Below are 25,734 nucleotides of genomic sequence, written 5' to 3' on the forward strand. Positions count from 1 at the left end.
TGCTAACAGAAATTAGTGTACGGGTTCAGGCCTAACTATATGTTAGCAAAAAAATGAAAATCTTAGGTTTATTTTTACTCTAAGTATGACTTCATGACATAGCAATCCTAATTATAATACGTACAGAATGGTAAAATATTGATATTGAGTGTCACAACTGTGAAGTGGAATTCCTAACTATTCTAATGTCGAAAAAATACAAACAAATGAAATACAATTTGGGGCCAGAGATATAAATTAAGCTAAAATGCACAATGAAAATACCCAAAAATGAATTAGGCCTGTATAGGGTACGTATATCACAGCAAATATAAATGCGCAATTAAAACAGTCCAATAGCTTCAGAGTATAAGGCATTCTGCAGTGGCTCATCAATCCTTTTCGTTAGATCGGATATATCACGTGTTTTCCTTTCAATTAAGCTCGACAACTGTGAATATGTTTAACTACAGGTCATGGTTGAATGGACGAAACAGTAGGACAGACTAGGACGACCGCAGTTCTGAGTGTCAATTGAATATCACTTGCTGGCGTAGTGCGAGTGCGGGTGTTTACCTTACGGCGGCGGCAGCAGTGGCTGCTGTCAGCGTGAGCTGTGAAGCTCAGAACCTATTCTAAATCTCTCTCGACTGTTAAACACCAGTCTGATACAATTCCTACGTCTTTGGTGAAGCCGAGGCTCCTAGTTATTCCCTACCTAAGTTTATTGGCGTGGTACACGCTATTTGGCTGGAATAACGCGTATGCCGTTGCCCTCAAATCGCTCACAAGCGTGAACTGTCAGCACAGCGCGAGTCGCCTTATTCAAATTCTCGACGATTTGCTGCAAGAGAAGAGCTAATTTTTCTACCTGCCTTTGCGTATATCAAAGCTGGTGGCCACGTTTTTTTTTTTCTTTCTGGCCAATCAGAGCATTTGTTCTTGTTATAACTCCTCACACTAAAGTTTCTGCAGTCTATCAAAGCCGTCTTTTCTTTGGTAGGGCAGAGTTTAACTTCTGGCACGTAATATTGAAACAAACAGCTTTTTTCCTTGTGGGTTTTTACGCAGGTAGCCATATGAGTCACCAATGTTTTGAGATGGATTTCTCCGGACATTTATCTGCCATCTCCAGCCGTGTTCCTGCAGAAAGGCTTTCCGAAGTGTCGTCAGTAAAAGCAGGGACAAGGGTGGCTTCTGCCAGCGGCATGCGCATTGGCTGCAGTGTCGCATTGTGGCTCCTGCATGTCCTGTTGTAAGGGTTTCTGCCGAACATGGGACAGGAGTTGCTATCATAAAATTCTCCTTTCCGCAGAACTGCGTCTCGTAGCTAAGGTCTGGGAAATTACTTGCATGCAATTACTAGTGTGAGGTATGAGGGTTTGTGGTTTATATTAATGAAATGTTGGCTTGTTTATTCAATTTGCCTATCAATAAAATTCATCCATTTTCATGTAACTAAGTCGTGTGACATATCGATTTAACCAAAATTGTTTCAGGAATTCAATGGAAGGTGTGTTATTTGTCTGACACCTTACAGTTTTAGGCTTTAAGAATTATTTAGTTTTGTGAGGTGACATGAATTTCGCTGAGCATGATAAGTACTGTGGTGTAAGTAAATACTGTGAAAGTTAAATGCTGGATTGGAATTATCAATCAAAGGTTGTTGTCAGTGAAAATTCGTAGGAAATTTTTTCGCTCAATACATATTAAAAGTTTGGTTGTATTTTCACTACCTATTCCTTGTTCTAATGTATGTATAGAAAAAAGTACTTTCAGTAATTAAAGCTTTGTGAGCAGATGAAAAAAAAATAGACTCAAGTTAGAAATAGTAAAAGCCCAGACAATGATAAAAGGCACATTCGTTAGCCAACGTTGTATGGGGTTCTACAATCTGATACTTAATGAAAATACTGTTGTACAGTGAATACACACCACTAAAAAGTACCAAAGTACCAATGAGCCATTGCCATCTTCAATGTAAAAGTGTGAAATTTGTACTCACATTTACGAGGGGACTTAAAAAGTAAGTTAGATATTGTTATGGCAGGCCAGTTAACTTTTATTGAGTGCTGCACTACATTTCATTTGCAACAAGTCCCTGCAATCAACAGTCAGAACGTTCTGCCAATTATTCAATACATCAACGACAAAAATCCACTCCATGGTCATAGAGCCATTCGAGAACCGCTACATGAATGTCTACATCGTCGGAAAGTCTGTGACTGCTGCAAATCAGTTCCACAATTGCCTGGGCATCGTCGAATATGGTCGATGTTGATGGCATTCTTTCTCAACCAGCACCTTTTGCCCTTTCAATGTTATGTAACAGTGGTAATGCATATTTTCTCGGCGTGAATACATTGATTTATTTCGATTTTTGTGGTGGTGGTGGTAGTAGCAGTAGTAGTAGTAGTAGTAGTAGTAGTAGTAGTAGTAGCTTTATTCATCTGTAGATCTCTTTTTAGAAGGATTTAGGACATCTCAAGGTATTTACAATTTTAGACCAATTTAAAAGAAGCTATTAATTTGTATACACATACATTTGCATACTTCTAGTTAGAGACAATCATTAGATTTACTCGTAGTATGCAATACTTTTTTTACAAATAACTTATCATATAATGTAATGCCACACTATTCGCTCATATCTCACTACCAGTCACTGCACACACTATACACACATTGTTTCATAACACTTCACTCACTCACACAAACACACACACACTGGTGCTTTTCCCACAGCCCACAACTCAGTTTCATACAATACTACACCTCAAACACAGATACTCATGAACTTCTTCATCAAATCAAGATTTGATATTATTAGGCTCATTTTGGAGTAGGAGAGCCTTCTTTGCCTGTTATACTCTACTCTTTATGCCCTCCTTGCTTCAGCCATCATTGTTACTTTGATTCCAAGATAGCAGAATTCCTTAACTTCGTCTAGTTCGTGGTCACAACCTATGATGTTAAGTTTATCGCTAATCTCATTTCAGCGGCCCACCATTATTTTGGTCGTTCTTCTATTTCCTGTCAATCCATAGTGTGTGCTCATTAGACAGTTCCTCTCTAGAGGTTTTACAATTCTTCCTCACTTCTGCTGAGGATAGCAATCTCATAAGCGATTCTTTTTTGTATGGTTTCATCGTGAATTTTAATCCCACTATTCGACCTTTTATTACCATCGTTGCCTCTTAGATGTACAGACTGAACAGTAAGGGAGAAAGACTACATCCCTGTCTCACACCACCTCCGTAATCTGTCATTCTTATTGTTGCCTTTGTTCTTGTGCATATTGTATATTGGTCATCTTTACCTATAGCTTACTCGCGTTACTTCCGGATTACGAACATTTTCCATCGCTTTACACTGTCGAACCACTTTTCTAGGTCCACAAGTCCTATGAACACGTTTTCATTTATAATTAGTCTTGCCTCCACTATAAAGCGGAATGGCAGAAGTGCCTCTCTAATACCTTCACCTTTCTTAAAGCCAAACTATTGTCCTCTAATTTTCTTTTCCATTCTTCTCTACTCGTCTATTATCCTTGTCAGTAACTTGGATGCATGCGCTGTTAATCAGATGGTGTGTTCGGTCTCACACTTATTGCTCCCTGGTATCTTCGAGATTGTGTGGATGATATTGTTCCGAAACCCTGACGGTATGTCTCCAAGTCTCATACATTTTACACACCAACTTGTATAGTCGTTTGATTGCTGCTTTCCCCAATGATTTTAGAAATTCCAAAGGAGTATTATCTATACCTCCTGCATAATTCTATCGAAAGTCTTCCAGAGCTCTGTTAAATTTTGATTTTAATACTGCGTCCCCCATGTCTTCTGTATCGACTGCCATTTCTTCTAGCACGTTATTAGCCAAGTGCTCACGACGTAGAAGCCTGCAAAGTACTCTTTCCACCTATCCGCTCTCTTGTTTGAGTTCAGTAGTGAAATTCTCATTGGACTCTTGCTCTTAACTGCACCGAACGTTGTCTCGGGTTTTCTGTATGTTGAATTAGTCCTTCCGACGATCATTTCTTTTCCGAATTGTTACTTTTGTAGATTTTTATTAACGCTATCAGTTTTGACTCCTCAATAGCCGTCTTCAGTGCCTGTGGTATGAACGATAAAAAGCACCCAGTCGAACAAATATATAACAGGGAACCAATAGCTGTTCCCGGTTTCCGTAGAAGATTTCACGAGCAATGTGTGCTCGTTACACGTGTAACATGCAGCATTTTTTCTCGAGATAGGCAGTGGTAATAATGTTTGTCTCAGCAATGTATAATGAAACATATACGGTAAGCGTGCGAACTTCATACTGCACTGACAGTGTAATCAACTGTGCCTGAGAAAAAGCAATGATGAAAAGTTTCTTAGTGTCTACTTTGCATGATGAAACAAATATTTTTCGAAACGTGGTTTCGTTGTAACGATATTGCGACTCGGAGAAGGAATTACTGTCATCGGACCGTTGGAACTTAAGGGTTAAGAGAAAGGATTGTGTAGCGCAATGGAAAGCATTGACCTTTCGCACAAGACAAAGTGTTGATGTCGGCAAGGAATGCAGTTCGCCAAACTGGATTAGCCGGAAATGTAATGTAGAGAAAAGCGCGACTACTGGCCATTTGGCGGGCACGAAAGCGTGACTGTGCGAGGAGCGCAGTGACACCAGCAGCCCGCCAGGGGCCACTAAGTGCTCCGCACTGGGGTCAATGGAAAGAGTCACTAACATGTTACTGTTCTGGTCTCCAGTCCGAAGACTGGCTTGGTACAGCTCTGCACAATACTCTATCCTCAGCAAGTCACTTCATCTCTGAATAGCTATTGCAACCTACATCCTTTTGAACATGATTACTGTATTCGTCTCTCAGTCTCCCTCTACGATTTTTATGCCCCACGCTTCCCTCAAGTACTAAATTGGTGATTCCTTAATGTCTCAGAAAGTGTCCTATCAACCGAGCCCTCCTTTTCGCCAAGTAATGCAAAAATTTATTTTCTTCTGGATTCTATTCAGTACCTCCTTATTGGTTACATAATATATCCATGCAATTTTCATCATTTCTAAAGAATCTTGTTAGTCCTCGATGAGCCCTCTTCTGCTGAGCTGTGTATCGGCTTCCGTGCGGCGTCGCTCCGTAACTGGAGGAGAAGATGTGGGTTTGCCAGTTCCTCCAATTCCTCGTTGCAGTATGCAGCGAAACGTGGCTATCTTCTGTGGTAACGGTGCAAGGTGCTGACTTTGTTGCCGGCCGGTGTGGCCGAGCGGTTCTAGGCGCTTCTGTCTGGGACTGCGCGTCCGCTACGGTCGCAGGTTCGAATCCTGCTTTGGGTATGGATATGTGTGATGTCCTTAGGTTAGTTAGGTTTAAGTAGTTCTAAGTTCTAGGGGACTGATGGCCTCAGATGTTAAGTCCCATAGTGCTCAGAGCCATTTGAACCATTTTTTGAAGCTGACTTTGTTATGGCACCCCGATCTTTGGTTGATACCACACTTCCATTATCTTCTCGTCTGAGCCGTTTATCATCCACATTTTACTTCCGTACAAGCCTGCACTCCAGACAAGTACCTTCAGAAAAGACATCCTAACACTTAAATCTACATTCGATGTTAACAAATTTCTCTTCTCGAGAAAAACTTATTTGCCATTGCTAACCTACATTTTATATCCTCTCTACTTCGGCCATCATCAGTTATTTTACTGCCAAATAGCAAAACTCTTCTATCCTTTTCAGTGTCTCGTTTCCTCAAAAATGTGTGTGAAATCTTATGGGACTTAACTGCTAAGGTCGTCAGTCCCTAAGCTTACACACTACTTAACCTAAGTTATCCTAAGGACAAACACAAACACCCATGCTCGAGGGAGGACTCGAACCTCCGCCGGGACCAGCCGCACAGTCCATGACTGCAGAGCCTAAGACTGCTCGGCTAGTTCCTCGCGGCTGACTCGTTTCCTAATCTAGTTCCTTCAGCACCCTCTGATTTAATTCGACTACATTATATTATCATGGCTTTGATTTTGTTAATATTCATCTTATATCCCCCTTTTAAGACACTGTACATTTCGTTCAGTTACTCTTCCAAGACTTTCGCTGTCTCAGTGCTACAATGTCGCTAACTAATCTCTAATTACTTGTAAACATATTTCTTACATTCCCTGAAATGTTTGTGACAAGCGTTATTCACATTATTGACAAACTGAACCTCTGTTGAGGTACTAGTCTTGTTTTCATTTACTTGCTTTCCTTCAGATAGATGAGGAACCTTAAATGTATGGATCCATTAAACATGTAAAGCTCTTTTATGGTGTCCATTAGGTCTGAATCTGATTGAGGTAGTGTGTAGTGGAGAGTATGGGCGTGTCTCAAGGTCCTGTTGTGGGTCCGTCGCTTTTCTTGATATGTATCAATGATCTGCCACTGAACATGACAAATGACTAAAAAAGTTTTCCTCTTTCTGATTACACAAGTGTTATTGTTAAAGTCATGGAACATAATATAAATCTTGTAGCTAACAGGGCAGTCAGTAGCATCTGCACGTGACTTTCATTGGAGTCGACGTTGTTGGGGTTATTGGCTGATATCTCAGGTTCGGTTGAGCAGATGCTGGTATGTGCCACAAAACTGGCGTTACTGCGCGTGAGCAGCGAAGATGAGATAGGAAGCCTGTGCTTGGTGTTTGCTGTGGTAATGCGCTTTTCGTCTCATTTCTGATTATAATTTCGTGCTTTTTGGGGTATCATGTGACCCTGTGAAACACTGTGGCATGTTGTTCAGAGGGGGCATACGCACTTAAGGCAATTATTTTATGATATCCTGTCCAGACAAGGAATGCAAAATAAGGAAGCAGTTCTTGACATAATATTAATTTCAAAAGTACACTCTACAGCTCAAAGTAGCCTAATATTTATCTATGTGGCGAGTTTAACACAGATTTTATTTATTCGTACTCTCCAATACTATTACGTAACATTTCCAATCAGGTTTACATATACACGACATAGCAAAAAGCTAGTAAGAAAACATTCAAATTTCTTGGAAAATTAAAAGAAAACATTCGCTTGTATACATCAGAACTAAGGACAACAAGTTATTTCATGAATATTTCAAACTGTGTAAGAATTAACGGGGTTATCTATGAAGCCAAGAAACTGTACAACCGGCAGTTTATATTCTAGTCTACGAATAATTGTAAAGTCATGTGGGGAATTAAAATAATAAAACACAGTGTCCTGCCAATCTATAATTTACCGAAGAATGGCATTCTGTAAATTTAAGACGTAAACTATACAATTAAGAAATAACGTCAATCCTAGAAGAGGGCTGCTAGTCATCTTTAAGTGAGCATTTACGTATATTCAAAGGTATATGGCATTAAGAGTTATTACATTATGTCATAAAAGAAACGGGCCAGCAGAAAATACTCCGAGAGCACTGGAATTTCGTAAACTATAATAAAATCCATAATTTGGCCTAGAGTGCACATTCAATGTCCAGACTTAAGCCGTCGGCACACGGACCGTGCATCCGAACGTTGAGCGTTGAGCGTGCCGAGTTTCTGACGTCATTGCGTCGAACAGCAGGCTCGGGAGCCTTTCCGAACGTGCAGAGCAATATCTGGCGTGTCAGATATTCTGAGCGTGCGTCTGAGCGTTGACCAATGAGATGGCACAACGCCACCTACGTCACAAGCACGGCGTCTCCCTTCAGTACAGAGTTGTGAGGCGCCAAATTGGCATTCGTTTCAAGCCTGTATGTATATATGTTGTTTCTGAGCACCAGCAAATTGAGAATCACTGCAAAACCCATTGTTAACTGTGTGATTCGTTCCAATAAAATACGAAACATCATATTCGTGACAGAAGAATTATTGTAACTTGCGTATTATGAGAGTAGACTATTTGAAGGCAGCGACACACTGAAGATCCACCCAAAACGCATTGTTCTTGGTACAATTTGTTATAATTAAATTTAAATTAGTAACATATCTACGATTAAGGTTTTCAGCAACGGGCAACACAATTTGGTTAGAGGTAGCAGGTACAATGTTGGTTTAGAGAAGTGAGTAGCGTCACTGTTCCGTAGGAAGTTGTTTGTTGGGGCAGTGGTTCGCGTTTTGACACTTCAAAATTTTTTTCCTAACTTTCGCGTTTGTATTAGGTTCTGATACTTTATTATTAGTTTAATATAAGTATATACTATAATATTTGATGTTATGTTAACATTTTTTGAGGGGTGACTTGTTCGTTTGGCTTAATCTAGAGGACAGCTTCCGCTACTTGTATAAAGATATTTTGCTCCTTTTTCTTTTACGCTTCGTAATTCACATGTTGCAAAGGTTCTGCTACTGGGTAGGAACAGTGATCAAGTAAGACTGACCTTCAGGTTTTACTAAAATGTGGGAATGAAGAAATAATGTTTGTCTTATGCGAAGAAGTATTCCAAATTTGTAACGCACTGTTTGTAATGGAACATTTATAAGCCTGTGTCCTTATTGATTGGACATGGTACTTTCCTTTTCGTGGACGATGGAGGAAATGTGTGTTTTAATAGAGCTAACTCGGGAATTTTACGCGCATCCGTTGAGTAAACAGTGTGATTTACGAGCTAGAAACATCCCTCAATTGCCGCTGGAGTGTGTTGCGATCGCGTATACCACGTTGGGTCCCATGTACCGTATGCAGAAGTCGCATCGTTCCTGAGCGTTCAGCAGCACGCTGAACTTGGCACGCTCAACGTTAACGTTCGACAGCACGGTCCGTGTGCCGACGGCTTTAGGGATGCCAATTTTCTTGGCGTACCTGTACAGTATAATACCATGTTTAGTTGTTTTATTACAGCATAATGTTATATGTCTCAGTAAATGAAAATGTGCGCTCCCGATTGAGCGAACAGGTGAAAGTAGCCAATAGTGTGGAACGAAACACTTCTTTTTCTAACAATTTCACTGCCTCTGCGGTAAAAGTTTAATACCTCACTGTTCTTTAGCAAACCTACAAAAATAGCTGCATTGTTCTGCAAGACGATTAATGCTTGATGGCTAATAACGTGGAAATAAAATCAAATCAGAAAACTGAAATTAATAACACTTTTAGTCTTCTGTGATTATGTGAATGTGTTTTAATTCACTTGTTAGCTCCCAGCCACAGAAATCCGTTTTGATTTCATTGGGCGTGAGAGCTGTAAAAGAAGAGAATAACAGAATCACAAAACGTAAACACGGGTCACGTGGAGACTAAGACCCCTACCCAACTCTATCTATCTATCGCTTGAGCCTTGTCCCGTAGTTATGCAGGGTCAGCCATCGTTAATCGGATTTGGAATGTTAATGTTGAAGGAGTGGCCGGATGCCCTTCCTATCGCCACCCTGTATTCCCCGGGACGGAATTAGTGTACCCCAATTGTCTGCGATAGAGTAATCTATGGAATAGTGCGAAAGTATTCTGATGTTCGCGAGCCGTGTAACTGATGCGGAACATGGGGACCAGCCCGGTATTCACCTAGGGGGATGTGGAAAGCCGCCTAAAAACCACATCCAGGCTGGTCTGCACATCGGCCTTCGTCGTTACTTCGGCGGGCGGATTCGATCCAGGGCCGGCGCGCCTACCCAAATCCAGGAAGCAGCGCGTTAGCGCTCTCTGCTACCCTGGCGAACACACCTACCCAATTCCAGCGCCAATAAAACTCTGAATGCTCTGCGCACGGGCGAATCTGGCAGCTTAGCCGCGCCAGAAAAATTTTTCCCGGTAGCATTTGGCTACTTGCTGCTACTACTCGTACAGCTAACAGCCACACTTGGAGTAGCCAGAAACGGGAGAAGGCGCTACTCATACGCGACTCAAGCTCTGCGCATGCACGTTAGCCCGCTGGCAACTGCTTAAACGAACCTGGCATCCGGTTGAGAGGTAATGGTATCAGGAAGTCTGGGAATCACTGGGGTGGGAAGTGAGCGGGCTGAGCAGACGGCGGACCCGTGGAGTATCGCAGAACGGATATGAGAGCGCGGCTCAGAGCGGCTCGTGCGACCGGACGAGCGCTGGGGGCTCGGGCGCTGCCACGGCTTTCCTCCGCCGGCTGCCATCCTGCCCGTCTGGAAAATCCGAGCGCTTCTTCCGTCCGCAAACAAAGATTCGTGTACAACCGGAACGCCCGCAGCCACTTTCCTTCCCGCGTTTCCGACTAGTGCTGACATCTTCTGTGGAGTCGGCCGGCGACCACTCTTTACGCCATGGCAAATGAGATGCCGGTTTGCTGCGGGACTTTGGCTCCCAGAAACGTCACTATTAGGTCGGTACATAAGTTCTTAGAATTTTGCCACAAGTTTAATTAACACAACAGATACACGTAACAGAGACTTTAGTGATCAATACATACACTACTGGCCATTAAAATTGCTACACCAAGAAGAAATGCAGATGATAAACGGGTATTTATTGTACAAATATATTATACTAGAGCTGACATGTGATTACATTTTCACGCAATTTGGGTGCATATATCCTGAGAAATCAGTACCCAGAACAACCACCTCTGGCCGTAATAACGGCCTTGATACGCCTGGGCATTGAGTCGAACAGAGCTTGGATGGCGCGCACAGGTACAGCTGCCCGTGCAGCTTCAACACCATACCACAGTTCATCAAGAGTAGTGACTGGCGTATTGTGACGAGCCAGTTGCTCGGCCACCATTGACTAGACGTTTTCAATTGGTGAGAGATCTGGAGAATGTGCTGGCCAGGGTAGCAGTCGAACATTTTCTGTATCCAGAAAGGCCCGTACAGGACCTGCAACATGCGGTCGTGCATTATCCTGCTGAAATGTAGGGTTTCGCAGGGATCGAGTGAAGGGTAGAGCCACGGGTCGTAACACATCTGAAATGTAACGTCCGTTGTTTAAAGTGCCGCCAATGCGAACAAGAGGTGACCGAGACGTGTAACCAATGGCACCCCATACCATCACGCCGGGTGATACGCCAGTATAGCGATGACGAATACACGCTTCCAATGTGCGTTCACCCCAATGTCGCCAAACACGGATGCGTCCATCATGATGCTCTAAACGGAACCCGGATTCATCCGAAAAACGACGTTTTGCCATTCCTGCACCCAGGTTCGTCGTTGAGTACACCATCACAGGCGCTCCTCTCTGTGATGCAGCGTCAAGGGTAACCGCAGCCATGGTCTCCGAGCAAACGTCGTCGAACAGTTCGGGCAGATGGTTGTTGTCTTGCAAACGTCCCCATCTGTTGACTCAGGGTTCGAGACGTGGCTGCACGATCCGTTACAGCCATGCTGATAAGATGCCTGTCATCTTGACTGCTAGTGATACGAGGCCGTTGGGATCCAGCACGGCGTTGCGTATTACCCTCCTGAACCCACCGGTTCCATATTCTGCTAACAGTCATTGGATCTCGACCAACGCGAGCAGCAATGTCGCGGAACGATAAACCGCAACCGCGATAGGCTACAATCCGACCTTTATCAAGTCGGAAACGTGATGGTACGCATTTCTCCTCCTTACACGAGGCATCACAACAACGTTTCACCAGGCAACGCCGGTCAACTGCTGTTTGTGTATGAGAAATCGGTTGGAAATCTTCCTCATGTCAGCACGTTGTAGGTGTCACCACCGGCGCCAACCTTGTGTGAATGCTCTGAAAAGCTAATCATTTGCATATCACAGCATCTTCTTCCTGTCGGTTAAATTTCGCGTCTGTAGCACGTCATCTTCGTGGTGTAGCAACTTTAATGGCCAGTGGTGTATATTCTCCTTTACTATTTACAAGTCTGCCAACCCTTGGGTACCTTTCCAATTCCGCGACTGTAGAAGTCACGTGGTGTTGTGGCGAAGGACTCGTCGAGTCATGTTCGGACCACATTTTCATCCGGAAAGGAAGTTCCTTGGAGGCTGTTCGGTAGAAAGCGGAAAAAATGAAAATCTGGGGGCACTATATCAGGTGAATAAAGTGGGTGCTGAATGACTACCCAACCTAACCCTTGTACAGTGTTTTTGTGTCTTGCAGAATGCTGTAGGGGTTTGTCGTGGAAAAGCATCATTTAATGCAGTCTTCCTGGTCGTTGTTCTTCAACTGCGTCTGGAAGATTTCTCCGTTGTTGGCAATATATGTCAGCAGCGGAGCTTACACCTCGGGGAAGCAATTCGTAGTACACCGTCACTGTTCACAAAAGTGTATAAGATCAGCTTTTGTGGACGCTCGCAAAGCTGCTGCTTTGTTTAGGCTCAACCATTCCTTTCCTTCCCTAATGTTAGCATAAAGACACCATTTCTCGTCAACAGCAACAGTAGAGTATAGGAATGGTCGATTTGATTTTGGGTTTTTTTTTTTTTTTAGGGCGCAAAAAATAACTGGGGTCATACGCGCCCAGTTCAAAACTATAGATGTTATTCACGAGCCAATCGATGACGAACAAGCAGAGATGCACATAAGGCCACCTGCTGATTTTTGTGATTTTGGCTCAGAGCGTGTGGTACCAATGCTCCCGATTGTTGAACCTTCGCCATTGCAGGCAAATGTCGTACGATCGCAGTTCATCACATCTGCCAGTTCTCAAGTACACTGACGTGGATCATGGTGCATTAATACATTTAAACGATCTTCATCAAACCCTGAAGGTCTTCTTGTACGTGGAGGGTCGCTAATATCAAAACTGTCCTCCTTAAAACGAGAAAACCATTTCCTTGCCTTGCTCTGCCCAGTGGCATTATCCCCATACACGGCGCAAATGTTTCTGGCTCCCTCCGATGCTGTTACACCTTTATTGAACACAAACAGAAAATATGTCTACATCTACATCTACATTTATACTCCGCAAGCCACCCAACGGTGTGTGGCGGAGGGGACTTTACGTGCCACTGTCATTACCTCCCTTTTCTGTTCCAGTCGCGTATGGTTCGCGGGAAGAACGACTGCCTGAAAGCCTCCGTGCGCGCTCGAATCTCTCTAATTTTACATTCGTGATCTCCTCGGGAGGTATAAGTAGGGGGAAGCAATATATTCGATACCTCATCCAGAAACACACCCTCTCGAAACCTGGCGAACAAGCTACACCGCGATGCAGAGCGCCTCTCTTGCAGAGTCTGCCACTTGAGTTTGCTAAACATCTCCGTAACGCTATCACGGTTACCAAATAACCCTGTGACGAAACGCGCCGCTCTTCTTTGGATCTTCTCTATCTCCTCCGTCAACCCGGTGTGGTACGGATCCCACACTGATGAGCAATACTCAAGTATAGGTCGAACGAGTGTTTTGTAAGCCACCTCCTTTGTTGATGGACTATATTTTCTAAGGACTCTCCCAATGAATCTCAACCTGGTACCCGCCTTACCAACAATTAATTTTATATGATAATTCCACTCCAAATCGTTCCGCACGCATACTCCCAGATATTTTACAGAAGTAACTGCTACCAGTGTTTGTTCCGCTATCATATAATCATACAATAAAGGATCCTTCTTCCTATGTATTTGCAATACATTACATTTGTCTATGTTAAGGGTCAGTTGCCACTCCCTGCACCAACTGCCTATCCGCTGCAGATCTTCTTGCATTTCGCTACAATTTTCTAATGCTGCAAGTTCTCTGTATACTACAGCATCATCCGCAAAAAGTCGCATGGAACTTCCGACACTATCTACTAGGTCATTTATATATATTGTGAAAAGCAATGTTCCCCTAACACTCCCCTGTGGCACGCCAGAGGTTACTTTAACGTCTGTAGACGTCTCTCCATTGAGAACAACATGCTGTGTTCTGTTTGCTAAAAACTCTTCAATCCAGCCACACAGCTGGTCTGATATTCCGTAGGCTCTTACTTTGTATATCAGGCGACAGTGCGGAACTGTATCGAACGCCCTCCAGAAGTCAAGGAAAATAGCATCTACCTGGGAGCCTGTATCTAATATTTTCTGGGTCTCATGAACAAATAAAGCGAGTTGATTCCTACAGAGTAGATTCTGGGTTTCCAAAAACGACATGATACGCGAGCAAAAAACATGTTCTAAAATTCTACAACAGATCGACGTCAGAGATATAGGTCTATAGTTTTGCGCATCTGCTCGACGACCCTTCTTGAGGACTGGGACTACCTGTGCTCTTTTCCAATCATTTGGAACCTTCCGTTCCTCTAGAGACTTACGGTACACGGCTGTTAGAAGAGGGCAAGTTCTTTCGCGTACTCTGTGTAGAATCGAATTGGTATCCCGTCAGGTCCAGTGGACTTTCCTCTGTTGAGTGATTCCAGTTGCTTTTCTATTCCTTGGACACTTATTTTCGATGTAAGCCATTTTTTCGTTTGTGCGAGGATTTAGAGAAGGAACTGCAGTACGGTCTTCCTCTGTGAAACAGCTTTGGAAAAAAGTGTTTTGTATTTCAGCTTTACGCGTGTCATCCTCTGTTTCAATGCCATCATCATCTCGGAGTGTCTGGATATGCTGTTTCGAGCCACTTACTGATTTAACGTAAGACCAGAACTTCCTAGGATTTTCTGTCAAGTCGGTACATAGAATTTTACTTTCGAATTCACTGAACGCTTCACGCATAGCCCTCCTTAAGCTCACTTTGACATCGTTTAGCTTCTGTTTGTCTGAGAGGTTTTGGCTGCGTTTACACTTGGAGTGAAGCTCTCTTTGCTTTCGCAATAGTTTCCTAACTTTGTTGTTGAATCACAGTGGGTTTTTACCGTCCCTCACAGTTTTACACGGCACGTACCTGTTCTAAAACGCATTTTACGATTGCCTTGAACTTTTTCCATAAACACTCAACATTGTCAGTGACGGAACAGAAATTTTCGTTTTGATCTGTTAGGTAGTCTGAAGTCTGCCTCCTATTACTCTTGCTAAACAGATAAACCTTCTTCCCTTTTTTTATATTCCTATTACCTTCCATATTCAGGGATGCTGCAACGGCCTTATGATCACTGATTCCCTATTCTGCACTTACAGAGTCCAAAAGTTCGGATCTGTTTGTTATCAGTAGGTCCAAGATGTTATCTCCGTGAGTCGGTTCTCTGTTTAATTGCTCGAGGTAATTTTCGGATAGTGCACTCAGTATAATGTCACTCGATGCTCTGTCCCTACCACCCGTCCTAAACATCTGAGTGTCCCAGTCTATATCTGGTAAATTGAAATCTCCACCTAAGACTATAACAAGCTGAGGAAATTTATGTTAAATGTATTCCAAATTTTTTCTCAGTTGTTCTGCCACTAATGCTGCAGAGTCGGGAGGTCGGTAAAAGGAGCCAACTATTAACTTAGCTCGGTTGTTGAGTGTAACCTCCACCCATAATAATTCACAGAAACTATCCACTTCTACTTCACTACAGGATAAACTACTACTAACAGTGACAAACACGCCACCACCGGTTGCATGCAATCTATCCTTTCTAAACACCGTCTGTGCTTTTGTAAAAATTTCGGCAGAATTTATCTCTGGCTTCAGCCAGTTTTCTGTACCTATAACGATTTCAGCTTCGGTGATTTCTATCAGCGCTTGAAGTTTCGGTACTTTACCAGTGCAGCTTCGACAGTTTACAATTACAATACCGATTGCTGTTTGGCCCGCGCATGTCCTGATTTTGCCCCGCACCCTTTGAGGCTGCTGCCCTTTCTGTACTTGCCCAAGGCCATCTAACCTAAAAAACCGCCCAGTCCACGCCACACAACCCCTGCTACCCGTGTAGCCGCTTGCTGCGTGTAGTGGTCTCCTGACCTTTCCAGCGGAACCCGAAACCCCACCACCCTATGGCCCAAGTCGGGGAATCTGCAGCCCACACGGTCGCAGAACCGTCTCAGCCTCTGATTCAGACCCTCCTCTCGGCTCTGTACCAAAGGTCCGCAGTCAGTCCTGTCGACGATGCTGCAGATGGTGAGCTCTGCTTTCATCCCGCTAGCGAGACTGGCAGTCTTCACCAAATCAGATAGCCGCCGGAAGCCAGAGAGGATTTCCTCCGATCCATAGCGACACACATCATTGGTGCCGACATGAGCGACCACATGCAGATGGGTGCACCCTGTACCCTTCATGGCATCTGGAAGGACCCTTTCCACATCTGGAATGACTCCCCCCGGTATGCACACGGAGTGCACATTTGTTTTCTTCCCCTCTCTTGCTGCCATATCCCTAAGGGGCCCCATTACGCGCCTGACGTTGGAGCTCCCAACTGCGAGTAAGCCCACCCTCTGCGACCGCCTGGATCTTGCAGACTGAGGGGCAACCTACCACAGGTGAGGGATCAGCCTCAATGTGGGCAGTATCCCGGGCAGCCACAGTCGTAGTCCGATCGGGGGATGCGTGGGACGAGCTGGCCGTCCCCGACAAACCCCCATCCGGACCCCCACAGTGATGCCCATTGGCAACAGCCTCAAGCTGTGTGACCAAAGCCAACACTGCCTGAAGCTGGGAGCGAAGGGATGCCAACTCAGCCTGCATCCGAACACAGCAGTTGCAGTCCCAATGTGGGAAATGTTCTAATTTCTCCACTTCACACTCCATTTTCTAGCGTCCACAGTTCCACTCACTGTCTCCAAATGACAAAATGGCAATATGTAAACTCAAGTAGCAACAGTGAACTAGAAATAAAAAGTGACAATCGACAAATAAATACATAGCAGCCGGCATACTAACATACAAAACAAAAACGCCACGAATTCATACACCAACTTAATACACGGCAAGTTCAAAGTGCTTAGTTTCACATTTACGTGTAATCTTCGTGGTGCAAACTGAAAGTTTAACCTGTAACAAGATCCTCAACTCAATCAAAAGCACCAGAAAAGTCTGCGTAACTTTTCAAGTCATTCAGTCACGCAGAGCGTATGTGGCTAGTTACACCTAAGCATGAACGACTTTCTTGTCTCAGCCCAAGCGCGTAACTAGACCGGAGAAACCACGGCGTTATCCCTGGGTCCCCGAGGTTGGGGGTCCTTTGCATCCGATAGAAAGAAACGAAAAAAAGTTAAAATCGAAAGAGTAAATGGCGAAACTAATGAAATCGATCAGTTAGGGGAAGTCTTTCCCTACATTAAAATAATCATAGTTTTGGAAATCATTCTGACGCAAAGAAATGCAAATCATTCAGTCAGCCTTAGCTAGCAGACAACGCTGAGCTCACGTCTGTCTACTCGTAAGCGGAAGCAGATGTAACACGCAGATTTAAAAGAACTCAGAAATATTGTAAGTTATTGAATTTGAAATGTTTAAATACTTTGAAATGTTTAAATTTACTGATCCGTTCAGAAGACACTCTTTCCACACAATATTGAAAGCCAAGATTGAGAGAAGCTGGAAACAAGTGAATCTCATGAAATGTGTCCGCACTTGCCAATATGGACAACCATCTGCTGTATAATGCAATGACAATGAAAATTTGTGACGGACCGGGACTCGAACCCAGATTTCCCGTTTGTCGTGAGCGGTCGCCTTATTATTAGGCTGCCCGAGCACGACTCACGGCCAGACTCAAACTTCCACATGTCGTCAACCATGTATATACAATCTGCACTCGTACATTCATTACATACAGGGTGGTCCACTGATCGTGACCGGACCAAATATCTCACGAAATAAGCTTCAATCGAAAAAACTACAAAGAACGAAACTCGTCTACCTTGAAGGGGGAAACCAGATGGCGCTATGGTTGCCCCGCTAGATGGCGCTGCCATAGGTCAAACGGATGTCAACTGCGTTTTTTTAAATAGGAACCCCCATTTTTTATTACACATTCGTGAAGTACTTAAAGAAATATGAACGTTTCAGTTAGACCACTTTTTCGCTTTGTGATAGAGGGCGCTGTAATAGTCACAGACATATGGCTCACCATTTTAGACGAACAGTTGGTAACAGGTAGGTTTTTTTTTTAAATTAAAATACAGAACGTAGGTACGTTTGAACATTTTATTTCGGTTGTTCCAATGTGATGTATGTACCTTTTTGAACTTATCATTTCTGAGAACGCATGTTGTTACAACGTTATTACCTGTAAATACCACATTAATGCAATAAATGCTCAAAATGATGTCCGTCCGCAGCTCGTGGTCGTGCGGTAGCGTTCTCGCTTCCCACGCCCGGGTTCCCGGGTTCGATTCCCGGCGGGGTCAGGGATTTTCTCTGCCTCGTGATGACTGGGTGTTGTGTGATGTCCTTAGGTTAGTTAGGTTTAAGTAGTTCTAAGTTCTAGGGGACTGATGACCATAGATGTTAAGTCCCATAGTGCTCAGAGCCATCTAGCCAAAATTATGTCCGTCAACCTCAAAACATTTGGCAATACGTGTAACGACATTTCTCTCAACAGCGAGTAGTTCGCCTTCCGCAATGTTCGCACATACATTGACAATTCGCTGACGCATGTTGTCAGGCGTTGTCGGTGGATCATGATAGCAAATATCCTTCAACTTTCCCCACAGAAAGAAATCCGGGGACGTCGGATCCGGTGAACGTGCGGGCCATGGTATGGTGCTTCGATGACCAATCCACCTGTCATGAAATATGCTATTCAATACCGCTTCAACCGCACGCGAGCTATGTGCCGGACATCTATCATGTTGGAAGTACATCGACATTCTGTCATGCAGTGAAACATCTTGTAGTAACATCAGTAGAACATTACGTAGGGGATCAGCATACATTAGATGACATTGAATCTAATAATGTAATAGATATACTATGCCTGTCTGAGCATCACATTGTGTCTGATATGGAAAAGGTAAATATCAGCGGTTATAAACTAGAATGAGATTTTCACTCTGCAGCGGAGTGTGCGCTGATATGAAACTTCGTGGCAGATTAAAACTGTGTGCCCGACCGAGACTCGAACTCGGTTCGGACACATAGTTTTAATCTGCCAGGAAGTTTCGGTAATAATCGAGCTGCACATATGAGTAGAGAGAATAAGGTGGGAGGAGGAGTTACCACATATGTCAAAAGTTATCACTGTGTAGAAAGCTTAGATACAAAAAAGTTTTGTCTAGAGCAACATATAGAAGCATGTGCCTGTCAACTTAAACTGAAGGAGGGCTCTTTTATAATTGTAACAGTATATATGTCCCCTTCAGGAAACTTTCATTTATTCCTGGAAAACTTGGATGCCTTGTTGTGCTATTTGTCAGATAGGGGAAATCAAATTATTATTTGTGGGGACTTCAGTGTTGATTCATTGAAAGAGTGTAATAGGAAGAATGACCTGGAAGTGTTGCTCGGTTCTTTCAATTTGACATCTGTCATTAATTTTCCTACTCGGGTAGTAAAGGACAGCAGCACATTGATAGATAACACTTTTATAGACCAAGATAGATTTAAAAACATAAATTCTTGTCCTGTTGAGAATGGGCTTTCTTATCATGATGCTCAGCTAGTTACAGTATATGACATAGCTCCACTCAGTAATTCAAAACTACCCTCCAAAGTTGTGTGTTCAGTTAATGACTCAACAATTCGAAATTTCAGAGAAAATCTTCAGCAGTTAGACTGGGATGTGGTGTACAAGGAACCCAATGCTAATTTAAAATATAACTTATTCATGATACATTTGTAAGAGAATTTGAAAACTGTTTCCCAAGAAAGTAGTTAAATCTAATTATAAGAAACTATGCAAAAACTTTGGCTTACTAAAGGAATAAAAATATCTTGTAACCACAAAATGGAACTGTATCTAACAACAAGAAAGAGTAATGACCCAGAAACAGCCAAATATTATAAAAACTACTGTGCTACATTAAGAAGGGTTATTAAAAAGTCCAGAAGCATGTGCATCATGTCTGAGATTAATACATCTGATAACAAAGTCAAAACAATTTGGAATATTATTACAAGGGAGACAGGACAACCAAGAGTACAGGATGACGGCATCACCATCAAAGCGAATGGAAACTTGATAAACAACAAGCCGGAAGTCGAAAACATTTTGAATAATCATTTTTTAAATGTTGTAGAGAAAATAGGATCTAAATGTTCATCAGAAGAAGCAAGGCAGTTAAAGGAAGAGGCCTTACCCACACAATTTGGTACAATTGAAATTCCATCCACCTCTCCTTCTGAAATTAGGAAGATAATAAACTCTCTCAAGAATAAAAGCTCACATGGGATTGATGGCATTTCCAGCACGATAATAAAAGCTTGTTCCCAAGAAAGAAGTGGGATTCTTAGCCACATATGTAATAGCTCTCTGAAGCAGGGTATTTTCCCAGATAGACTGAAGTATGCCATTGTTATACCACTGCATAAAAAAGGGGATACGTCTGAAGTCAACAACTACCGCATAATCTCTCTTCTGACTGCCTTATCCAAAATTCTTGAAAAAGTAATGTATTGTAGAGTAGCTTCACACCTTTGTAAAAATAAAGTTTTAACAAAATGTCAGTTTGGTTTCCAGAAGGGTTTTTCAACGGAAAATGCTATATATACTTTCACTAATGAAATATTAAATGCTCTGAGTAACCGTAAGTCACACGTTGGGATTTTTTGTGATCTATCAAAGGCTTTTGATTGTGAAAATCATGGAATACTTCTAGATACGCTCAAGTACTGTGGTATGAATGGGACAGTGCTCCAATGGTTTAACTCATACCTAATTGGGAGAGTGCAGAAAGTTGAAATAAACAGTTTACATAATATGCAAAAAACTGGTGATTTCTCAAACTGGGGAACAATCAAGAATGGCGTGCCGCAAGGTTCGGTCTTGGGTCCTCTGCTGTTCCTAATACACTCCTGGAAATTGAAATAAGAACACCGTGAATTCATTGTCCCAGGAAGGGGAAACTTTATTGACACATTCCTGGGGTCAGATACATCACATGATCACACTGACAGAACCACAGGCACATAGACACAGGCAACAGAGCATGCACAATGTCGGCACTAGCACAGTGTATATCCACCTTTCGCAGCAATGCAGGCTGCTATTCTCCCATGGAGACGATCGTAGAGATGCTGGATGTAGTCCTGTGGAACGGCTTGCCATGCCATTTCCACCTGGCGCCTCAGTTGGACCAGCGTTCGTGCTGGACGTGCAGACCGCGTGAGACGACGCTTCATCCAGTCCCAAACATGCTCAATGGGGGACAGATCCGGAGATCTTGCTGGCCAGGGTAGTTGACTTACACCTTCTAGAGCACGTTGGGTGGCACGGGATACATGCGGACGTGTTGTCCTGTTGGAACAGCAAGTTCCCTTGCCGGTCTAGGAATGGTAGAACGATGGGTTCGATGACGGTTTGGATGTACCGTGCACTATTCAGTGTCCCCTCGACGATCACCAGTGGTGTACGGCCAGTGTAGGAGATCACTCCCCACACCATGACGCCGGGTGTTGGCCCTGTGTGCCTCGGTCGTATGCAGTCCTGATTGTGGCGCTCACCTGCACGGCGCCAAACACGCATACGACCATCATTGGCACCAAGGCAGAAGCGACTCTCATCGCTGAAGACGACACGTCTCCATTCGTCCCTCCATTCACGCCTGTCGCGACACCACTGGAGGCGGGCTGCACGATGTTGGGGCGTGAGCGGAAGACGGCCTAACGGGGTGCGGGACCGTAGCCCAGCTTCATGGAGACGGTTGCGAATGGTCCTCGCCGATACCCCAGGAGCAACAGTGTCCCTAATTTGCTGGGAAGTGGCGGTGCGGTCCCCTACGGCACTGCGTAGGATCCTACGGTCTTGGCGTGCATCCGTGCGTCGCTGCGGTCCGGTCCCAGGTCGACGGGCACGTGCACCTTCCGCCAACCACTGGCGACAACATCGATGTACTGTGGAGACCTCACGCCCCACGTGTTGAGCAATTCGGCGGTACGTCCACCCGGCCTCCCGCATGCCCACTATACGCCCTCGCTCAAAGTCCGTCAACTGCACATACGGTTCACGTCCACGCTGTCGCGGCATGCTACCAGTGTTAAGGACTGCGATGGAGCTCCGTATGCCACGGCAAACTGGCTGACACTGACGGCGGCGGTGCACAAATGCTGCGCAGCTAGCGCCATTCGACGGCCAACACCGCTGTTCCTGGTGTGTCCGCTGTGCCGTGCGTGTGATCATTGCTTGTACAGCCCTCTCGCAGTGTCCGGAGCAAGTATGGTGGGTCTGACACACCGGTGTCAATGTGTTCTTTTTTCCATTTCCAGGAGTGTATATATTAATGACTTGCCATTCTATATTCACGAAGATGCAAAGCTGGTACTTTTTGCCGACGATACAAGTATAGCTATCACACCCGACAGACAAGAATTAACTGGTGAAATTGTAAACGATGTTTTTCAGAAAATCATTAAGTGGTTCTCTGCAAATGGGCTCTCATTAAACTTTGACAAAACACAGTATATACAGTTCCACGCAGTAAATGGAATGACCCCATTAATAAATATAGACTTCGATCAGAAATCGGTAGCTAAGGTAGAATATTCAAAATTTCTAGGTGTATGCATTGATGAGGGGCTGAACTGGAAAAAACACACTGAGGATCTGCTGAAACGTTTGCGTTCAGCTACTTATGCTATTAGGGTTATTGCAAATTTTGGCGATATTCATCTGAGTAAATTAGCTTACCACGCCTATTTTCATTCTCTGCTTTCGTATGGCATCATATTCTGGGGTAACTCATCATTGAGTAAATGAGTGTTCATTGCACAAAAGCGTGTAATCAGAATAATTGTTGGAGCTCATCCAAGATCATCCTGCAGACACTTATTTAAAGAGCTAGAAATCTTCACTGCAGCCTCACAATATATATATTCACTTATGAAATTTCTTATTAACAATCCGAACGAATTCAAAAGTAATAGCAGTGTACATGGCTACAACACTAGGAGAGAGGATGATCTTCACTACTCAAGGTTAAATCTAACTTTGGCTCAGAAGGGGGTAAATTATGCTGCCACAAAAGTCTTTGGTCACTTACCTAATAGCATCAAAAGTCTGACAGATAGCCGTATAGCATTTAAAAGGAAATTAAAAGAATTTCTTAATGGCAACTCCTTCTACTCATTAGATGAATTTTTGGATATAGTAAGTGGGTAATTTCCCAACCTCCACAAAAAAAATAATTATTGAGTGTCATGTAATATTTTGTCTAATGTAATACCTTGTATAGACACCTTTTATCAACCTGACACGTTCCACATCATTACGAAGTGTCGTATTCATGATCTATGGAACAAGTACTAATCTAATCTAATCTAATTGCATCATTTAGATTGCCATCGATAAAATGAGGACCAATAATCCTTCCTCTCATAATGCCGCACCATACATTAACCCGCCAAGGTCGCTGATGTTCCACTTGTCGCAGCCATCGTGGATTTTCCGTTGCCCAGTAGTGCATATTATGCCGCTTTACGTTACCGCTGTTGGTGAATGACGCTTCGTCGCTAAATAGAACGCGTGCAAAAAATCTGTCATCGTCCCGTAATTTCTCTTGCGCCCAGTGGCAGAACTGCACACGACGTTCAAAGTCGTCGCCTTGCAATTCCTGGTGCAGAGAAATATGGTACGGGTGCAATCGATGTTTATGTAGCATTCTTAACACCGACGTTTTTGAGATTCCCGATTCTCGCGCAGTTTGTCTGCTACCGATGTGCGGATTAGCCGCGACAGCAGCTAAAACACCTACTTGGGCAACATCATTTGTTGCAGGTCGTCGTTGACGTTTCACATGTGGCTGAACACTTCCTGTTTCCTTAAATAACGAAACTATCCGGTGAACGGTCCGGACACTTGGATGATGTCTTCCAGAATACGGAGCAGCATACATAGCACACGCCCATTGCGCATTTTAATCACAATAGCCATACATCAACACGATATCGACCTTTTCCGCAGTTGGTAAACGGTCCATTTTAACACGGGTAGTGTATCACGAAGCAAATACCGTCCGCACTGGAGGAATGTTACGTCATACCACGTACTTACACGTTTGTGACTATTACAGCGCCATCTATCACAAAGCGAAAAAGTGGTCCAACTAAAACATTCATATTTCTTTACGTACTACACGAATATGTAATAAAAAATGGGGGTTTCTATTTTAAAAAAAACGCAGTTGATATCCGTTTGACCTGTGGCAGTGCCATCTATCGGACCAACCATAGCGCCATCTGGTTTCCCCCTTCAAGTTAGACAAGTTTCGTTCATTGTAGTTTTTTCGTTTGATGCTTATTTCGTGAGATATTAGGCCCAGCCACTATCAATGGACCACCCTGTATACTCCCGTACGGGGAAGACAAAAAATGGTTCAAATGGCTCGGAGCGCTATGGGACTAAACTTCTGAGGTCATCAGTCCCCTAGAACGTAGAACTACTTAAATCTAACTAACCTAAGGACATCACACACATCCATGCCCGAGGCAGGATTCGAACCTGCGACCGTAGCGGTCTCGCGGTTCCAGACTGAAGCGCCTAGAACCGCTCGGCCACTCCGGCCGACGAGGGGGAAGACATTTTAACTGAAAGTTTCTTGCTCAGTGTAGGCAGGTATATACGATATTATAGTGCCTGCATTGTTCAGAAGTACGATGCAATGCTGCTTCGGACATGCAAGCATAATGTGTATACCGGGGCAGTTTGTGGCGCACGTACGACGACATATGGAAGCTTGGGTCCGGCCGTGAGTCGTGCTCGGATAGTCTGACGGTAAGGCGACCGCTCGTGATAAGCGAGAAATCCGGGTTCGAGTCCCTGTACGGCAAAAATTTTCTTGTCGTCATTCCATTATACAGATGATCGTTTTCCATGCATGTTTTCAATGCATTTCATGCATTTCATTACGGCTGTAGTAGCCACAGTGCCTGTTCCTTCGGACATGCGTGCATTTCTGAAGAAACATTGCATCGTACGTCTTAAGAAAACAGCCACTCCAGTATCGTAAGTGAATCTCAGTCCGAACTCATACACAGTAATTCGACTCTATCGAAACAATTACGCTCAGGAACCTCTGCTGCGAGAGTCCTCTTAGACTGAACGATCAATAATTGTTGTCGGATCAGGCGTAAGAGGTCATGTCAAAATACTACTGCTATAATTTAATTATTACCGAAATAAGAAATAACATTTAAGAAAGATGACTATATTGTGGGGTCTACTGCACATGGTCGTCTGATCGGCAAAGTTTACAGCAAAAAGAATCAACATATTAACAAATCGTATTCCAGCGAGCTCTACGGCTTCACTGTTAGGAAGACGAGACGCTACGAAATGTCAGCTGAGAATAGTGGGACTGACGGTACGAAAAGCACTGGCTCAAAGACTAAAGCTTTTTCACCTTACTTAGTTTCACAAAGCAGAAACTACAATTTTAAATTGCATTGCATTCCGTTTATAAGACACTTGTGATTTAAAAGGCAAATTAGTTTTCTGACGCATGGTTTAATAGCGTAATATAATCCGGCTAAATTAACCTGGAGATGGGATTCATTATCGAGAAACCGATTGTACCTTGACGTCACAACACATGAGGGTTAGAAGGTACAAGCGAACTCTATAATTTTGTGGAAGATTTTACCACAAAATTTTTAAAAAAGACCTTTTAGCTATCCTCTGCAATTGTTGAAATTCTCATAAGAAATCTGTTATTTCTCGGGAAACGTGCATGAAAACGTGTCTTTAAAGACAATCAAATGACGAACTGTCTGCCTATAATTTGTACTATTCCGGTTTTCCCGTAATTATAAGATTTATAAAATTCAACATAAGCCGCACCTGACAAATCTTGTTAAACGGTCTGGAGGACTGATTTGGAAAATCAAATTATCCTGA

The sequence above is a fragment of the Schistocerca cancellata genome, chromosome 1, assembly GCF_023864275.1.
Source record: "Schistocerca cancellata isolate TAMUIC-IGC-003103 chromosome 1, iqSchCanc2.1, whole genome shotgun sequence".
Lineage (NCBI taxonomy): Eukaryota > Metazoa > Arthropoda > Insecta > Orthoptera > Acrididae > Schistocerca > Schistocerca cancellata.